We start from the raw sequence: 14,844 nt of genomic DNA, 5'->3' as shown, positions 1-14,844 counted from the left end.
CTACCGTAGGATCTGCTTGGAGATTAGGGAGGTAGCGAGGCAATGTTGATGGCAATGTTGTTGTTGTTGACGACATTATCACTGTCGTTGAAGTGACCGCCGCCATCTACGGTGTTTCTTTTAATATCTTGAAGTTTGTCGTTGCCATCTATTTCACTCTTTATGTTGCTAACGCTATAATTGTTGTTGTTATAATAATTGTTGTTGTTTACTTCTCGCCAGGCCGACTCCAACGTATCCGGTCCGCTATTGGTGGACACTATGGATGACGTAGCCAACCGGAAGTACGGGGCGTGGCCTGAGCGGCTCTACATCCTGTTGGACGGGAGGGTCATGTACAAGGGCATGCCGGGACCGCAGGGGTATCACGTGCACCAAGTCAGAGACTGGCTGGAGAAATATCTAAGGAACAATTAAATAGCTTCCAACAGTGTCTTAAACTAAACCCTTGGTTTCACAAGTAACACATCGATATTCTGTGACGAATTTATGTTTCTAATGTTAAGTTTTATTGTGCATTGTTTGTTTGTTGGTTGGTTTAGGATACCCATTAGTAACATGCATCTTAGTTACTTGAAACTTGAAACTTTATTACAATCAACTTTGCAGCCCCCATAGGGGCTGAATTGCATTGATTTTACACAACATATCATAACACAAAATAGCACTTCAGTCACCAGCGTTATACATATTGACAATTTGAGAAAGAAGCGAGATATCAATATAAAATCTTAAAACATATTTACATCAACATTTAGATAAAGCTTTTTGGGCTACTATTTTGGGTTACTATTCTTCCTGGAGTCCTATACTACATACAAACATAAATACCTTTATTATTACAGATTTACTCATAATTCTACCTCATCGGGCTCAAATGAAATTACAGGCAGTTGGGCTTAGTATACAATTGCTTAGTAATCCTGACATTGCGAATTAAGATAAAATATCTCATGGGTCTGAATTCTAACACGTTGTCGACATTTAAATGAGATCCACTGCGTTTGTATATTTTGGTCCGTTTCAGATGATACCTGAATATGTCTTTGTAATAACATATTCGACAAAAATTATCCATATATAACGTTTTATATGTTGTTAAGAGTATTGAGGGATGGTTTGGTCTAAATGCCCATTCGTTACGACGAGAACGCCACATTACATGCATCAAAGTAAAGGACTTGTGGAACATATGAAGGATAAGGCCGTCCCTCGTCTGAGAGGTCTTGTCTGGAGATAAATCCAAAGCCCCTGCAATACTGTATAAGATGTGTAGAGGTCGCTGTCTTGTGTACTTATACGTCATTTTGAGACGTAAGATTGGACATGTACTATAAAATAAATGAGAGGGTTTATTTTTTTACAGTGAGGTAATGATATGATGTTACTGCATTGTTGTAGCTAAATGAAGGCTGTGCTCACGGCGGAACAAACTATATATAACTATATAACTGTCTTATGTGTGTGTGAGAGAGAGAGAGAGAGAGAGAGAGAGAGAGAGAGAGAGAGAGAGAGAGAGAGAGAGAGAGAGTTACACACAGTCATAAATCCTCAAAGGGTCTGATTACCTACCAACATATCGGGAATTCTATGAATAGCTTTTTGACCGATTCCATTGACAAAAGTCAATCCAATGATTCCTTCTGCTGTGCCCTACACTCAGACTAGTTGGAACTAGAGTTCCACGAACACATACCTTTGCCAAATAAACCAGGTTTGTTATGTAGAATGACGTCTGTAGACAAATCGTTACTCATTTCATTTCAAGATTATATGCTTGGAGTTGGTTTATAAAGTTTCGGCATTGATTATGCAAATTAGATCCCAAGTTACAATTAATTGATATCAGCATACCAAAAATCATGATGATCCTTTGATCCATTCTTGAGTTATTCTCTTTTCAAGTCTTTTAATACACCTCTTACTCTCTTCCCTCTTTCTCAGTTACATATGTGACAACTTTGAAAGTACTATAATGGAATGCTGTGGATTTATGAACTTTTCCTAATCAGTTATACAAATTAGCTGTTAATTTGCATAATAAGTATGACATTATATAAGTCTTCACTTAGGCTATTTACATGCCAAAAATCATGACGATCCGTCAACACGTTCATATTTTCTCATTGATTATGCAAATGAGGTCATCATTTGCATGATGAATATGTACTGACATTTCTCTCTTTCTCAGCTACATATGTGACAAGTTTAAAATCCTATCATGGAATGTAGTGGATTTATAAAATGTCCTCATTAATTATGCAAATTAGCTGTTGATTTGCATAATTGGTATCTCATTATGTATGTCTTCACTTACAGTCTCGGACCGGAGTTTCTTTTATAATTTCGGAGGTTGGCGGACAGCCTCAGGCCGAAGGGCTACAGTTCCGCTAGTAAACGTAGGACGCGAAACTTAATCAATATGGTGGAAAGCCGTTTACTGCGTATTTCTGACAAACCTATTGGTATCGTCTGTTGTCTCTTTATTTTGGGTAGAAAATGTAGTAAAATTTTAATTTTGGACCCGAAAACTATCATTTTTTAACACTTTTTTGATCAAAGCTGCTTGGGAAAAACGAATTTTCCCAGGATAACGGCCTACGTGGTAGAGAAGCTAAATTCTTCATGTTTGTGTAAAATGAAAATAAAAAAATTCCATGTGATAACTTTTTTGCAATCTCCGATGACGTCATTTCTTCGAAATCGCGTGAAAAACGATGCTATTTGGGTCATCAGGCGAACAAACCGCATCACCGTTGCAGCGGACTAATACAAAAATGGTTTCGCTGGCCGACCAACTACTCCTCGCACAAAAACAATACAAACCACGGGCTTTTCAGGAAATACGACAAATTTATGCTCAGCTATAACGATCACCAAGCAATAGGGAGCAAAAGTTAGGGAGACAACAGTGCACTTCCGGCCTATTACACCACCCTTCCGCCAACTCCGGTCAGATTTGAACTCCGACCCGGAACCTTACGCTACCTACATACCAAAAACCCTGATGATCCGTCAACATCTTCATATTTTCTCATCAATTATGCAAATGAGATCATCATTTGCATAATTGATATCTATTGACATTTCCCTCCTTCCCAGCTACATATGTGACAAGTTTCAAAGTCCTATCATGGAATGCAGTGGATTCATAAACTTTCCTCATTAATTATGCAAATTAGCTGTTGATTTGCATAGTTAATAAGTCAACACTCATTCTATCTACATACCAAAAATCATGAAGATCCGTCAACACGTTGTAGAGTTATTCTCGTCCAAAGTTTGAAAGGAAACCGGCGCCTGCAGTTCCAAAAAAGCCGCTAGGGGGCCCAAACTCACAGCCCTTACTCTCTGCCCCAAGGGCTATCTACCACTCAAAAATCATGACCACAGCATGTCCAGAACACGAGAAATAAAAAATTGAGTTTCCGCTGCAGTACCTTAGCAAGCCGCTATGGGGCCCATTATCGAACTTGACCTTTGTTTTCCCGACCCCTACCCACCTACCAAATATCATCAGGATCCATCCAAGGCTTCTTGAGTTATGTTGTTCACACACACACACACACACACACACACACACACACACACACACACACACACACACACACACACACAAACATACAAACACGCCCAAAACATAACCTTAGCCATTCTGGCAAAGGTAAAAATCCGTTGTGCCCTTCTGGAGTTTACTGAAGTTACCGTTTTAAGTGCACATTGTCTTCTAAATGACCGACACAGGCAAACCACACAATTGCTTTATTTTGTGACATACCGTCGTTTATTTCACATTCAGACAAACAGTACTGAGCACTGGGAATATGACATACATTCCCTTCACAGTAAAACGCCCCCTACCTATGACATATAGCACTGCAAGGACTTTGGACTTTTATTCTTCCGGACAAGACCTCTCAGACGAGGGACGGTCCCATCCTTCATACGCTCCACAGAGTTCTCCATAGTGCTGTATGTATATGGTATCTTTCTATTGATGAGTTTACAGCTATACATAAAACAGCTAACAAGGGAAAATCAAACAAGACATGTAGACAGAATATGTGACGGTCCTAGTCTCCACCAGACTGACTACGCTAATTTGCCAAGGGAGTTTTGCTACCGGGGTTTTTATTTTCACGCAGGGAAATGCTATTTTCTAATTAATTGACTCCCCTGGCCAATTTCTGAATGTTTTGCCAACTTCTGCGATTTGTACCCCCATAGGAAGGCCTAGAGGGGGCTACATATGCCCAGCGATAGTTGACTATACACACAGCTACAGTCCCACCCATGTATAGAACACCGTGAAAACTTTGTGAACATTCTATTTCCGGAGAAAACCTCTCAGATGAGGTACGGTCTTCTCTTTCATGGGCTTCACAAGTTCTCCACAGTATCGTATGACATCGGTGATCTAATGTTGTAACGGGCAGACATGATGGGCAAGACTAAGAGAAATACTGAAAACTGATAGGCTATGTGACATTACATTGAGCGTAACATACAGAAAACCTACGGATGGCAAATTTCCTGGTTAGTCCTTATCTAATGAATTGATCTATTTTTTGTTTACTAGCTGATTACACAGTCGGACCGATGGCACATGAAATAGTTAAACACATTATCCCTGAGTATCTGTTGGCATAGAAAGACATACATTAAGTGTAAGTGATAAATTAGTCCTGTAAGTAATCCCGGACTTGGTGCATGTTTACAGATATGTTTTTCAATGTAAGATATCACTATGATTAAATCTGAATTATTGTTTGTTGTGAACCACAAGTATGAACCTTAGAGTATGATTTGAGTTAACCCTGTAGATATTTCTCCAGCCAGTCCCTGACTTGGTGCACGTGATACCCGTGCGGTCCCGGCATGCCCTTGTACATGACCCTCCCGTCCAATAGGATGTAGAGCCGCTCAGGCCACGCACCGTACTTCCGGTTGGCTACGTCATCCATGGTGTCCACCAATAGCGGACCAGATAGGTTGGAGTCGGCCTGGCGAGGAGTAAACAACAATAACAACAACAATAACATTGATAACAATGATATTGTGATGTATCAATGATCTTTTGGTTTTAACACAACCTAACTTGCGTATAGGCGGCAGTTTTATCCAATATATAACAAGCAAGAGCTACATGTATCTAACACCCCAAAATCATGATCATACCTTGTTCAGAACACGAGATATGAAAATATCAAAAGTTCCACTACAGTACCAAGGGAAGACGCTAGGAATCAAACTGAATGTCTGCCTCCTTTCCTCTAAAACTTAAAACTTACCAACATCTTCGCTGCAGTCAGGCGCTCTTCAAGTGTTCGATGCTTTCTGAAATCACCAAGAGATATAAGAAATGCAACCACAGCAAAAAATCTAGGCAAACATATAGTATATAATTTTTTAATCATAACCTTAGTTTTTATGTCTATAAAATCAGTAACCAAATACGATTAAGGTAACCCTATCTATCCTTAGGAAGTATGGTGATTGTCAGCACATATGATCCACCTCACAGTTGATTAGCTAGACCTGAAAGCCGGAAATTCACCTTCTCAGATGTGGATTTAATATCACACCATCCGTTTTGTTTGTTATGAATACCTGTCATTCGTTTGAGCCATCTGTAATCCCTTCATCTCGATTTTTCTTAAACCGATTTGAGTAAGATTCCCAAGGATCAGTCCGAGCTTAGAGTCAACCTATTAAGTAGAGCGTTCTTTAAAGTGATATAAAACTTTTCTTTATCCTGTCGGTAAAATGCATTTGTATTACAGAAGCTATAAAGGCAGCATAGGCTGATTGTAGATATCTAACATAGAATACAGAACTCTTGTTACAATTTGCATTTCATCAACAAGTGAAGCATCTAAATTAAGCTGATTAACGACGAATGGTGTTGGGATATGGCCTGTGTTTCAGTTCCATGGCTACATCACGTCGGGCATCTTTGTAACGGTAAGCTATAATCACCTGATCTTGATGTTGTTTCTAAAGGACCAACCGTCTGACGCATGCGCCTCGGCGATGTAGACCGTCAGGAAGTCGGCCCTGTCGGCGAATTCGGCCACCATGTCGTTAAACTTGGCCAAATGCGCCATGAACGGGGGTCAGGTGCAGCTGCCGAAGTTCACCACAAGGGGGCGCCCTGGGACAATTGGAGAAACACGACGAGATATATAAAATATGCAATAATAAAGCCCAATGCAATAATAAACTCCACGTGCTCTCCGTCCCAAGGGCTATCTACCACTCAAAAACAACGGTCGTAGTATGTCCAGAACTCGAGGTATCAAACCCGGAAGTTCAGCTGCAGTACCGTAAGCCGCTAGGGGGCCCAAATCTGATCATTTTCAGAACTACCCACATACCAATATCAAGACAATCCATCCAGGCCTTCGAGAGTTATATTGTTCATCCACACACACACACACACACACACACACACACACACACTCACACACACACACACACACACACACACACACACAAACACACACAAGCACACACACACACACACTTTCCTCATTTATCATGCAAACGAAAGAAAAAGCTCACAGCTACGAGCAGGTGGCATGCCAAGCTACATACGACCCTCTACATACGACCCTCTTTCCCGGAGTTACAAAACACTGACTAGGTCACCAGCTCACCTTTCATGGCGAAGTCCATCAGCCGTGCCTGTGTGAGTCCGTCCATGTGCAAGAGTGGAGCGTCAGGAGCCTTCCCTCCCACCCTGGTCTCACACTGGAGATCGTTCACACGGCCTTCCCACATGGTCCAGAACGAGGAGGACGTGAAGATCTGGAACAACATCACCATTTACAGTACCTTTTGGCCTTACTCAACATACAGTTTGTTTATTTGCTTGTTTATTCAATAAAGCTCAAATCGACCCGCAGTTCGCTTTTCATTGAGGTCATCAGGGAAGATGCTTCGTCTAGTCTACAACTGTCCATGGTGGAAACATACTACAAACAAACAGTTGTACGGACCACTACCAAAAGTCTCTACAAAAGTGAAACAGTGTCGGCTGTGCCTTGCGGGTCACGTGGCTCGAGCCAACGAACCAGCTGGTAGACTCTTGTTGTGGTCCCCCGACACTAAGAGAAGAGTCGGCCGTCCAAGCTCAACTCTTAAGAAGCTCATTGAGGATGAAACAGGACTGGATGGGAAAGGTCTTCTCTCTGCGATGAAAGACAAGCAGTTCTGGAGGACTAACTTCGTTTGCCCCGCCACTCAAGAGGAAGAAAGATGATGATGATGATGATGATGGAAATGGTAAGAGCCAGGCAAAATATGTATCAGACTCAGAGGTACAGTTGACATCATTTAAAGTCCTAATAAGTCTATACGCATATTTTACACATACATGGTACAAAAAAACAACAGAGAGTGCTGCTTAACATAATCTGATGGTTCATTGCGTTACCTCTCCTTTGTTCATATATCGAGATTTTTTTAGGAAACCACACACACCCATGCATCCGCGGATGTCATCCACTTAAGCAACATTTTGCGGCCTCGGAATAAAAACTGGACTGTCCTTTTTCAGATTTTCAGTCTTTCACAAAATCCATCGTGTATAATATGCATAGCGTTTTGTTTATCGTCTGCCTCCTAGGTTACATCAGCACTAAGATTGTGGCAGCTGTACACAGATTTTTCAATCCTATTCTATACTTTGGTGCACACATATACCATTGGTGCACTGGCTATTGGAACTGAATTCTCTGTGTGCTCTTCTAATGTTAAGATGTCAGTTTTGCATGTGACGCGTCCTCTAACTAACCTACTTGTCTTACTTCGGAAAAAAAACAAGACACCAGGACGAACGGGTGTTTTCCCAGATGACCAGAGGTAGACATACACTGGAATAAAACTGACTCTACGGCGTTTCCTCAAAAGTTACAGATATGATTTTTGAATGCATGAATCGTGTACAAGCGAGATGTTTTGTTATGCCCTGTGGTTAAGCGATGAGGTTTAGTGCGTATCAAATCTCAGTATGCTCGGCTCAGCCAGCTGTTATTGTGGCATTTTCATCATTCGCATAACCATCTTCAAGCTTGACCCTTGACTAAACAGATTGCTATCAAATCTTGCTTAAAGGTACCAGGTAAAGCACGTCGCCGATTGACCAATTGGTCAATAAAACACCATTGGAGCCATTATGAAGAGTGTGCAAATATACATCCCATTATATAGCTGGACCTGACCCGGATAAGTGGATATTACCTACCAGATCGATGTAGTCCTCCATCGCTAGGGAACTCTCTTCCATCTGAGCCTGCTTCGCCATATGGTTGTCCATTTTTCTCTTCAGTGGGGGAAACAGAAAACCGACAACCGTAGTGACAATCCGCATTAGCGCGAAGAAAATGACAAACCCCACAAAATGGAAGGCGAGAGCAACGCGTTGCATCGCCTTCATTTTGGGGAAGAATGTTTTCATGTGTGCATATAACCTGTATGGAAGATAATTATGTACGGGCGGATGGACAGGGCAGACTATTCCAAATTGCCTGAGTGGGGGACAAAGCAAAAGGAATCAACATTTCTTTTTTGTACCACTGAATTCCCTGTGGCCTTTGTCAATGGGATTCGAGGCTCAAAGAGCCATTCATAGACTACTTCCCGATATGTTGGTAGGTGATCAGATCATTCGTACTATCTCTGAGGATTGATGACTTTGTGTAAATATCTCTTTCTCTCGTTGTTAACATAATCACATAATCATATATACTCATGTCGGCGGCCAGGAAGTCACGAAGAGTAGTACGTAAGGTGAGTCTTCGAGCAGGTGTTTTGAGATTTGATTCCATTTATTAGCTTTATAAATACACGCAAGCAGGGCTACCCCGTCTAGCCAAGGGCTATTCCAAAGGGGCTATCTATGGTATCCATGGTGACTGAACAGTATGCCATATGCTACAATATAGCAAGGAGGTAACATAAAATCCTCATTAAATAACCTCATTGAATATAACCAAGAGGTTTCAATGCTAAGCACATAATGTAGTAGCATAACATATATATTTTTTCCGCCGCGAGCACAGCCTTCATTTAGCTGGTAACACTGGTTGTTACTGTTGAAGCTGGTGTGTTACGCCGAAGGGCGGTTATACCGGCTATATTGATACAGATACAGATAACACTGCAGTAACATCATATCATTAGCTTACTGTAAAAACTATAATTTGTTACATGTCCGATCTTGCGTCTCAAAATGGCTGACGTATAGTACACAAGACAGCGACCCCTACACATCTTATACAGTATTGCAGGGACTTGGGACTTATCTCCGGACAAGACCTCTCAGAAGAGGGACGGCCTTATCCTTCATACGCTCCACAAGTCCTTGACATTGCTGTACGTCACTGCATAAGTAATATCGCGGTAGAGTCGTAATAAGAGCGTCGTAAGGGCATATAGACAAAGAAACATATACGGACACCTTTTGTCAGATATGTACAATGTAATTACAACCTTAATTAAGACATATTTAAAGGTGAATTGAACTCAATTATATAACCGCAGTGGATTTCATTTGGATGATGAAAAAAACACATAAAAACATAAGAATTCAGGCCCCTGTGACATCTTATCCTTGTTGTTCTCAATGTCAGGATTGCTTAACAATAAATGATTATGTATCTCAATTATCTGTTATTTCATTTGAGGCCGGTAAGGTAGAGCTATGAGTAAAATCTGTAAGGTATTGATGTTTGTATATAGTATAGGACTTCAGGAAGAATACTAACTAAGTTAAGGTAAGGTAAACAAACCAACAAACAAACACACAGTGCACAATAAAACTTAACATTAGGAACATGAATTCGTCACTGAATATCGATATGTTGTGAATATAAGGGTTAAGTCTAAGACAATACTGCTTAATTAACTTGATAAGTTATTTAATTGTTCCTTAGATATTTCTCCAGCCAGTCCCTGACTTGGTGCACGTGATACCCGTGCGGTCCCGGCATGCCCTTGTACATGACCCTCCCGTCCAACAGGATGTAGAGCCGCTCAGGCCACGCCCCGTACTTCCGGTTGGCTACGTCATCCATAGTGTCCACCAACAGCGGACCGGATAGGTTGGAGTCGGCCTGGCGAGGAGTAAACAACAATAACGACTAAAGGCAACAATTATAATGCTAGCAGCATAATGAATAAAAACAATAGCACAGATGGCAGGACTTTAAGAGAAAGAAAACGAAACATTAGATGGTGACGATCATTTCAACAACAGTGATAATGACGTCAACAACAACAACATTGCCATCAACATTGCCTGTCTATCTCCCTACATTAATTAAATCCCTCCCTTCCTCGATTCAGACACACATGCATACAAACATACATACCAATATTTTCGCTGCTGCCAGACGTTCCTCCAATTTTTTATGCTTCCTGAAAACAGTAAAAGTAACGCTTGAATGTGATCGTTATATAGCCATTTTAAACATTTGGTACTAACTTCAATTGGGATTAAGACAGAAAAGAGAGTTTGCTAGCAAATGTTGGCCCCGCTTCAATCGCCTTTGTCTGCATGGTATCTATAAGGTAAACTAATCTGGATCATCCTTTACATTTTGATGAGGTCGTGGGGACCAATTTTGCTTTTGATTTTTCTTCTTCGGATGACACTGTAGGCTAGTGTAATGGCAGTGGCTTGCTTCAGGGAAAGCAAAATACGATGTAGCCTGTGTTTACACAATCTCTCGCTGGCTGGGGTTAATGACCAATAGCAACACTATAGGGCCGGCCGCGAGGAGCGCGATTTTAGTCAAGCTAAATACACTGTAGCTATGTTGACGACAGTAACAAATCATCTGCATCACTTTCTGTTGTGTTAGTAATGTCCGAGCAGATATTGGGGGAGGGGGCAGTGACGTTGACTGCTATTTTTTCCATTTCAATGAAAAGGTACTAACGAGTTAAAAAAGAAGCCTGGCAGAATGGTTCGTCAAATAGAAAAACGGTCCTAACTGTAGTATTATTGTATGGGGTGTACCTCTAGTATACATCGAGCTACAGTCGTATGTGAAACAGTTGAATAAACCGACCTGATCTTGATGTTGTTTCTGAAGGACCAACCGTCTGACGCATGCGCCTCGGCGATGTAGACCGTCAGGAAGTCGGCCCTGTCGGCGAATTCGGCCACCATGTCGTTAAACTTGGCCAAATGCGCCATGAACGGTGGTCAGGTGCAGCTGCCGAAGTTCACCACAAGGGGGCGCCCTGGGACAATTGTAGAAACGCCACGATTAAAAAATGTACAACCATACGTTCACGTTCTAAGTAGTGATAAATTTCGTTTAAGAACACATCGTTGTACTGTTCAATAATAAGCCTCGAAGTTCTTCAACAGCAACAGTTTCTTTTCCAGGAACTCTCAATGGCTACTGTTTTCCTCCTGTACACAACATGTCTTCCAGTCTACAAAGCCAATGTTTATACCGCTATTTTCCTCACCCATTAACTTAGTTCATTGCCTAAAGGAGGTCAAATGGCCTTGCTTTGAACAAGTCCATTAGAAAACCTTTATCAACACCGTGTTATCAATGTATACAGTATTCAAAAGTAACCGAACACTAAGCAACCCACTTTCACTAGACAGTAGACCAAGACTACTGGTCCAGGAATAACCAGCTCAATAGTTCAACATGCCAACTAACTGTAACAGAAACTTTTAGCTCACCACTTTTGTCCTGTTGTACGCCTTTCTTGATTAAGTCTATCAGCCATGGTTACGTCATTACTGTTGGTTAAAAATCTTATCATCCAATCAAACAACTACAAGTTAATAAATGCACTTGTGTGGTCATTATGATAAACAAATAAACAGATACACACCTTTCATGGCGAATTCCATCAGCCGTGCCTGTGTGAGTCCGTCCATGTGCAGGAGCGGAGCGTCAGGAGCCTTCCCTCCCACCCTGGTCTCACACAGGAGATCTTTCACATGGCCTTCTTCCCACCAGGTCCAGAACGCGGTGGACGTGAAGAGCTGGCCATGGAACAACATAATCATTCACCAAGTCCTCAGGCCGATTCAGAAAATCGCCAACTCCTTTTTGGTACTTTTTTTGCGATCCACAGGACGAAAGGAATGTGATTTTTTTTAAAGAATTTTTCTATTTCTAATGGTAGATATGAATGCGGGGGCATTTCTTGGGCAGCGCTAGCTACTGAATATGGCGGCCGCATGGCTGTCTACCTTATCATTACCTGCAAGACGTTGGCAAATACACATTGAAGCTAAAAGTACTATTTTTGTTGTTGTTTTTTTTCGTACATTTTGTAAAGGCCGATAGCCGTATCTATTTGGCACCCAAACATGTTTATCATTCTTTGTGGTCCCTTGACTCCTGGGGGCATGACCTTGGAACAAAAGGTGGACCGCAACCCAAGGGCGGTCCAAAGTCCAACGTTACCGTTCACAGAATGTCGCTCTACCTAACTTTTTGTGTCGTAGTACTGCAGTTCTAACTGTCGGGTTTATACTGATCTATCTCCGTATACCGTTGCTCTCAAAACACCGTTCCGACAAGTAGACACACAGGGCACCCCCCCCCCCCCACACACACACACACACATCAATGTTACCTACCAGATCGATGTAGTCCTCCATCGCCAGGGAAGAGTCACACATCTGAGATCGTTTGGCGACATGGAGTTCCAACTTTCTCTGCAGGGAGGGAGACAGAACACCAAGGACCGCTCGGACAGCCCGCGTTGTAACAAAGAACACGACAAAACCCACAAACCTGAGGGCGAGAGAAACGCCTTGCAGCGCCTTCATGTTGAAGAGTTTGCCCTTGATCTTTGTTAACCCTTTGTTAACAAGGCGGGTAAGGTTTACAGATTGTTCCATTTGCTTCCATAGAGGGGGACTTTTGGAAGTTACTTCGGTCGGGTGTCAAGAACATGGGCGAAGGCTCATACTTGGGAATGGGTATTTTTTTATCTCTATGGACAGTGTTATTACCTTTGCCAGAATGGCTAAGGTAATATTTTCGGTCCGGTTGTGTGTTTTCCCCCTGTTTGTGAACAGCATAACTCGAGAAGACTGCGACGGATGCGGCTGATATTTGGTGGGTGGGTAGGGGTCTGGGGAACGAAGAGGGAGTTCGATAATGGGCCCCCTAGCGGCTTGCTAAGGTACTGCAACGGACCCTCCATGCTTTATATCTCGCGTTCTGGACATGCTGCGGTCGTGATTTTTGAGCGGTAGGGACCCCTTAAAGCAGAGAGTGATTGCTGCGAGTTTGGGCCCCCTAGCGGCTTTCTTGGAAGTGCAGGCGCCGGTTTACTTGCAAAATTTTGTCCGTTAACAGCATAACTCGAGAAGACTTCGACGGACGCTGATGATATTTGGCGGGTGGGTAGGGGTCTGGAAAACGGAGGTCAAGTTCGATGATGGGCCCACTAGCGGCTTCCCTTGGTACTGCAGCGCAACTTCCGGGTGTGTTTTCTCATATTCTAAACATGATATGGTCACGAATTTTTGGTGTTAGATAGCTCTTGTGCTCAGGAGTTGGTGACATAAGTTTGGGCCCCCTAGCAGCTAGTTTAGGGATAGCCGGGGCATTCTTGTCAAAAACTTCTGAAGCATTACAACCCCCCAACCTGGTTTGGTAGATTCCACCAAAGCAGCGGTACCTGACAGTTGACGGCTCCCGAGGCCAGGGGTCAGACTCCCTGACCCCAGATGTCAGTTTCCAGACTGGGCAGACCATACCAACCAGTTAGCAGAATAGGTAGGATTTATTGGTAAAAGGACTTTTCCATATTATAGTACAGTACAAGATAGTCAACATCCGCGACAAAGTATGAAGGACAGAGATACGTATACGCAGATCTAGAGCTAGAGATACTAGTACATAAGAACAACCCAACTTACCCAAGCATTTAAGCATTTGGCGGTTGGCTGGCTTTTAACCATGTCTTAATCACTACTTAATTAGGTTTTTACAAAGACCTTCAAAACCTATTTTCGCTGTACTTAGTTTCTTGTAAATGTATGTCATGTGGAAGAAATAACAATCGTATCATACAAGACGCTTACCGAACTATAAAAATAATACACATGTACACGCATTGCCTTAGGTGATATATCCTTACATGCCCGATCTACTCACTTTATGACGTACATTTTTCGAGTTTTTATGGCTCCCGTTTGGAACATCACCTGTAAGCCTACAGAAAAGAAAGGTAAGCACAAAAACGGCAATGTCTATCTTGCTAGGATCGATGTTGCAAATACATACCCACGCCATAATCTCTTATCGTACTTAATTGCATTCTCTTAATTTTTTTTCTATTCGCTTTTGGACAGACGAGGACGATGTGACACTGCACTCAAGTTTTATAACTTATATCAACAATGCCACATACACGGTACAGACAGAAGGAAAGTCGTGTAAAGTGCCTTCCCAAGGGCACAACGTCGGGGGGCACGGTGGGAATCGAACTCAGGACCCATAGATTCCGAGCCGAACGCTCTACCAGTTACGCCACGCCCGACGCGCGTTCTTACAGACAACTCTACTACGACCTTGTCGAGGGAACCAGGGCACGCCTGCCCGTTAGAACGTTGACCCATTTGTGAGGAAAGCACATGTGACCATATATCGACAAACTGAGTGAAGCGGTTAAGCCCCCTTTACAAATCAAGAATTTAGCTCGGCCGAGCTGACCTAGAGCTCTGCGTTAGGAGGAGGGTTGGTTTTCATGCCTAATATATACTGCCATACTTTCATTGCCGTCATCTTTGACACGTCACCTCATACCTTTAATCTTGCTGTAATCAAGGCTGGAACACTGTAA

General features: G+C 42.3%; 3 pseudogenes; 1 reads left to right on the top strand and 2 right to left on the bottom strand.

Moving 5' to 3' along the window:
- LOC118432118 overlaps window positions 1-568 on the top strand; it is a 4,306-nt pseudogene extending 3,738 nt beyond the window's left edge.
- A 3,193-nt stretch (window positions 569-3,761) lies between these two features.
- LOC118432580 lies at window positions 3,762-8,480 on the bottom strand (annotated as a pseudogene).
- Window positions 8,481-8,903: 423 nt separating this feature from the next.
- LOC118432238 lies at window positions 8,904-12,837 on the bottom strand (annotated as a pseudogene).
- Window positions 12,838-14,844: the final 2,007 nt, after the last annotated feature.

This window comes from Branchiostoma floridae, chromosome 15 (assembly GCF_000003815.2).
Source record: "Branchiostoma floridae strain S238N-H82 chromosome 15, Bfl_VNyyK, whole genome shotgun sequence".
NCBI classification, from domain to species: Eukaryota; Metazoa; Chordata; class Leptocardii; order Amphioxiformes; family Branchiostomatidae; genus Branchiostoma; species Branchiostoma floridae.
The sequence above is the reverse complement of the archived record's forward strand: the minus strand, read 5'-3'. Positions and strand labels throughout refer to the sequence as shown.